Source organism: Anas platyrhynchos, chromosome Z (assembly GCF_047663525.1).
Source record: "Anas platyrhynchos isolate ZD024472 breed Pekin duck chromosome Z, IASCAAS_PekinDuck_T2T, whole genome shotgun sequence".
Classification (NCBI taxonomy): domain Eukaryota; kingdom Metazoa; phylum Chordata; class Aves; order Anseriformes; family Anatidae; genus Anas; species Anas platyrhynchos.
The window spans coordinates 9,748,309-9,754,308 of record NC_092621.1 but is presented as its reverse complement, the minus strand read 5'-3'; positions in this window follow the sequence as shown (position 1 = coordinate 9,754,308).

The window sequence follows — 6,000 nt, the reverse complement described above, 5'->3', positions numbered from 1 at the left end:
ATTATTGTAATTCACTCAAAGAAAAGGCTCTCCACCCCCTACTTGGCTCCTGAGGCAAGGATTCAAGTCAGCACTACATGAAACAGGGGAGATGGAGGCGGGCTGATGTCTCTGTTGCTCTTGCAAAGCCCCCTGCCAGCCCTGTCCTCAATGCTCTCCACCTCCCAGCCTGGCCAGACCTGCTGCCCGAGGTGATTCTGGCAGGATCAGGGGCTGGGTCTGATCCTGCGTGTCTTTCCCAGTGCAGATCTCAATTTTCTCTTGGCGTTTGAAGGATGGGCAGGGGTTCCCATGCCCAAGGACATGAGCTGAGGCAGGTGGCACAGGTTCTTTCTCATCCCCTGGGTGATGTGAAGGCTTTGGGATGGCAGCAAGGAGAGGGGCTGGATGATCTTTCCAGATCCTGCTTGTTTCCTTCACTCCTGGGGCTAGGAGGTCTTGGTGGGACTCAAACCAGGGCCACACATCTGTGCATCCAGGTACCCACATGGTTATGGTGCCCAGGGGATGCCAGCAGCCACCTGCTGTCCCCCTAAAGGGCATGAGCCCCCTCTGGGCATCCTGCAACACATTTACAAGTATGGTGCAGGTCTTTTGGCCAAAGCAGGGCCACCTCCACTGGCCGTGATGGATTCCCATGGATGCGCTGTGTCCTACCCATCCCTCAGCTGTCCCAGTGCCCCCCTCCCCAATCTCGCTGCCTTTGCCGAGCCCCGCTCCACTCTCCGGATGGAGGGGACCATTCCCACCGTAGGGATGGGCCCAAAGCCGCGCGCAGCTCCCCCTCACTGGGTCCCCCACGCATCTGCAGTCCCTTCCCCTCTCCATCAGCCCCGTGCACCTGCACTCCAAGGCGGAGTGGGATTTATCCTGCCCCAGGCGCTCAGTGCGAGGGGTCAGCCCTCATAAACCTCGCCGGCACCGCAGCCCAAGCCAGCTGCCTCGCTCATGCCCATGGGGACAGCATCCGTGTCCCAGGCACGTCAGGATGGTGCCCGGGACCACCCTTTGGACCAGCACCCATCCTGGTGGGTCCAGGGCATGGCGTGGTGGCAGTGGATGGGCTGAGCGCTCCCCTCCCTGCTCCGAGCCCTCCGGGTAACCCCGGTCCGTGGGAGGCGGTGTGAAGTCATTCTGGTCCTCCAGCAAGCCCCTCCAGCTGCCTGGAGCCAGCGCAGATTGTGGGACGTGTCTGGTGACTGACGGGGCCTGAAATCCACATTTATGCGAGATGATATCGGGAGTTTTAATTTTTTTATGAGTGAGGGGTTGGGGGGGAGGATTCCCAGGGCAGCTCGGAGGGGGAGCGGGGCTGGGGGCGGTGGGGGGTGTGTGTGTGTGTGAGACACGTTTCGTCCCGTTGACCCCCAGCTGCAGGAGTTCTCCACAGATAAAAACAACATCCCGTCGCATCCCAGCAGCGGGAGCAGGCGGGGAGGAGGTGGGACAACGCCTGCCAGCAGCCTGCTTGCAGCAGGGCTTGGAGCTGGCCCCCCAGACCAAATCCTCTGCTCAGCCCCTCCTGCACACTGCCAGAGTCCAGGTGATGCCCATCGGGCTGTGCCCATGGGGTTGCTCCAGGCTCAGCATCTTCCCCAGCAAATAAGTCTATGGAAAGCACTACAGAGCTGGTCTCATCCTTTCTCTAAAGGGGAGCCCGCTCAGCAGAGTGCCTGAGCATGACTTTTCCATAGCCTGGTGAGATGCTGTGGCCACTTTCAAATCCTGCCAGTCCTCCTGGAGAAGCTGCCCTACTGCTCTGCATCCCCACAGACAGCATTGTGCATGCTGGTGGTTTCCACACAGGTACCCATCTGTACATCGCTCTGTCCTGGTTTAATCCCTGCAAACTGTTGATCCTAGCCCAACCTAACATCTTACCATGCCACTGAGGAGCAGGTCAGATCTACCACTGCTTTTTGTCTGCCCAGAAAATGGCTTTGTCCAACGTCGAGTAACAGAAAGAAACTAAGCCAAGGTGGAGCCTGGATGCCAGCTCCTGAGTGCCCTGTATTAAGTGGGATCCTGCTGGGAAAGGATCTGGAGCCACCGTTTGGCCAAGAAATTTTGGAAGAAGAGGGCAGCTGCCTGCCTCACACCTGGGGCTGGTGGCTGAGCCTGTCCCCAGGGCCATGTTGCCATCAGGCAACTTTTCCAAAGCAAAGAAGATGCCCACGGGGAGCTAAGAGCCACGTGCCATCAGCATCCCACGGTCTAGGCTGCGAGGTGGCCCCCAAAATCACACGGTGCCAGCCCCAAAGGCAGGATGGGGACTTCCAGGAGGTACCCAGAGGGAAGATCCCATGGATGGTGGGGATGGAGCAACCTCTCCCCACACCGGCCGGAGCGCCTGCGCGCAACGACTCCGGAAAGGAGGAGGGGGGCCGAGGCCTCTTTGTAACAGAATCTCGTCTGCATGGGCCCCTTTGTTGTTATTACATTTATTTATTGATCCCCCTTGGGAAAACCTTAGCGGTGCTGGACTTGCTGGGGCTTTATTAACGGGGGTGGGGGGTGAGGGAAGGGGAGGGGGCCGAGCAGAGCGCTCGGACCATCTGTTCCCACCAAAGGGATGGAGCAACAATAGCCATGTTTATAAAACTCCTCTGCAACACATTGTGTTTGCGAAAGGAGAGATTCTACATCAAAGGCTCCTTCCGCTCCCTCTGCTCGGGGCCCCTCCATCGTGGCCTCTTCTGACATCCTGCATGGATCGCCCCCTCCTGGTCCCCCCAGCCACGGGGCAAGGTGACCCCAATGGGATCGTGCACCAGCCCGCTCGTCTCTGGGGGATTTTCCAAGGGGAATCACTCAGAAGTGACAAATCTCTACCAAAAGGGCATTGGGTAAAGTCTACCAGGTGCCTGCCGGTGGTGGGAATGCCAGTGTGTTAAGTAGGGGTGGACAGGAGACTCTCTCCTGGTCTGGTTTCATTCTGTCCGCTCAAACAGCAATATCCATGGAGTTGCTTTGGTTTCGCTCAAATTTCAGATGTGAAAAGAAAGGAAGAAAAACAAAAAACAAGGAAGGGAGCGGGGCTTGGCCACGTCAAAACCGGCTTATGGGATCCTTCTTCATGAAAGAACTTCATGTTTGGCTTTGCTCTAGGTTTGTATTAGATTATCTGTTACAATCAGACATAAAATAAAGACCATTAAACAGCCATGAAATATTTTGACTGAACCAATATGTTGTTTTTTTCCCCCAAAACTAATCTTTGTGGACAAGATGAGGGTTTCGGTCTGGCTCAGATCAAAGCTGAATGTCTCTCTGGAGACCTGGAGATGTCAGCCATGCCCTGGCCACCACCCGGCCCTGCAGAGGAGGGACAGCTGCCCTGGGCTGTGGGATGGAGGTCTGGGATGCATTCAGGCTGGGACACGTCCCCAGTGTCACCCTGAATAATGGCATGTCACCTCTTGGGACTGCAGCTCCTTCCCTGCCTGCTGGTGCTTTCGGGCACTGTCTCTGTGGGATGTCAGTTGTGGGTTGGTGGCTCTGCAGGGGTTTGTGGTCACTGGGTTTGAAGCAGGGGAAACCTCAGCCCTGGGGTTGTGGGAATGATTTTCCTCCAGGCTTGGGCAAAACTAAACTTCTGGAGGATGCTGCTGGCCTGCAGCAGTGGCAGACCCAAACCTGGTGGCACTTTGTCACCTGTGGCAACTTCTCCTCTCTGCACTGTTGGATTCTGCAAGGAAACGATTTCATGCATACGGGAGTGGTGCTCTGACAGCAGGCTGGTGGCTGGGCAGGGAGAGGCTGCTCTCATGCCTTTGAACCATCTCTTCCATCCTGCATAGGGGAAAACTTCACAGAAACTACTTGACACCTTCTTGGGAAGCAGCACAAGTCAATGCTGGCTATGTCCCTTTGTCCTGTCCTCCTGCAGGTGCTGAGCACCTTCCCTGGTCGCTGCTGGCAGAGCACAGAAAACACGCTGCTCTCCCCCAGCACTTAGCATCTTCCCCAGGAGCTGTGCGCAGAAGAAAAGGAGCCCAGACTTTTGGGAGGCACTTGCATTTTGTGCCTAAGCCACTGCTCCACTGCTCTGCCACACAGCTCCATTAAGTCCCCTCCTGGCTGTCTTCTTTCCATCAATCACCCCGTCTCCGTGAGCAGCCCAGACACTGGATCTGGGTTATAAATAAGACAATCAATCAGAGATGCTATTAGATAAACAGAGTGGCAGAAGCCAAATTAATGCTCAGCTTTTTCTTGAAAGGGAGGGAAAAAAAAGAGAGTCAATTGCTTATTAGGGGACGCTGGTGTGGTCTGGTCTGCGTGCTGCAGTTGAGTTGTGTGGGCTGTGACCAGCTGCTGTGCTGTGTGCGGGGAGGTTTTGGGGTGTGAAGCTGTCCTTGGTAGCGTGCTGTGACTGTCACCTCTTCCTGCTACAGGTCTTTGCCCTATGTCATTGTGGGGGTGCCCAGGGCTCTTGTTACCCCCAGGAACCCTACCTGCAGCCCTGTCTGCTATTCTGGAGGCAGTGGCTGAATCACTCAGAGATACATGGCTCATTTCTGCACCACCAGGGGTGACCAGGAGCCTTTCCTGACACCAGAACCCTCCTTCCCAACCCAGCCCTCCTGCCACTGGGGAAAAAAAGCCCAGGGAGGAAGGCTACAGCCCGCCAAGGGCATCCAATGCTACCTCTCTGTCAGAACAGGCAGTTCCTGAACCATCATCCTATGGTTTGGGGAGGCATCTTGCATTTTGCTGGACTTGGCACCACTGCAGGATAGGGACTCCGGGCTCCTCCAAGTCGACTCCTTTTGCATCCTCGCCCCTCACAGACACTGCCCTTCACCCCCTGACCCTGGGCACCACCTTTCCACCAGCTCCTGCTGCTCTCACCTCCTCCCACCTCTCCCCGATGCTGTGAGGAGGGAGGATGCTTGCTCCTCGGGGACCAAAGCTGTGCCCGCACAGAGGAGCAGCAGCTCTCCTGTGCCAGCTGGCTCGGCAGCTCCCACCTGGCGCTGCTACCTGGCTCAGCAGGAGGCACGCACGCTGTGGAGCTATCTTGGTGTGCCTTCTGCTTTCACATCCCCCTGCCTCGCCGCTCTCATCCGAAACTGGTGCTGCGCCAGGGCCAAAACGCACAGCACCATGTCTGCTGCTCCTCCTGCACCCACCAAAGCGTGGTACCCCATGGAAGCCCGAATTCGGGTGCTCAGCCATTCCTAGAAGTGAGGTGACTTTCTGCTTCCTAGGGGGCCACATAGCAAGGATCCTGCTTCCCGGCCACCTCTTCCCGAGTCTGTTTTCCTGGGAAGTGCAGCACGAGGCTGCTCTCCCCTCAGCCATGGCCAAAAACACCTCCTAAGGTGGGATTTACTGCCACGTATGTGCTGGGAAGACGCAGGGACCCGTTCCGCCTGGCTGATGTATTGGATTTCATGTTATACGATGCACAGGTCTCTCCAAGCGCTGTAATTCCCTCTTTCTTCCTGTATGGATTTATGCTGCTAAGTGGATGGATTTTCTGCTTGGCAGGGACGCTCCCCTGGGACCTCCCCGAGTTAGAAACGTCTCCGCACATCTGTAGGCAATATCATTGGGGCACCTCATGAGCAGGCTGTCACGACACCCCTTGCTTTATGGACTGCTGCTGGATCCGGAGGGGCTGACAAAAAGATCCTGCAGCCGGCAGCGGGACCCCAGGAGGCAGAGGGTGCCCAGAGCTGGGTTCAAAGGCTCCCCATCAGCTCCTCATCCAGTTACCCTGGGCAGCAGGAGCACTGCTCCCCTGGCCCCCAAAACATCTTGAGGGGGTGAGGTTTCCTCTGTTTAATGCCAGCAGCCAGCCCTAGGAAGGGCTGGGAGAGCCTGGTGGGTTTGAAGGCAATCTGTCTGTCTGGGATGCTTCCCCCAGGCAGGGGCTGGGCCTGACATTTTCTTCCCTGCTAAAAGATGTCCCTTCCCCCTGCCCCGAGAGCCATCTGCTATGGTAGATTAGCCTGGCTTTTAACGCTGTGAATCCATAATTAGTGCATAATT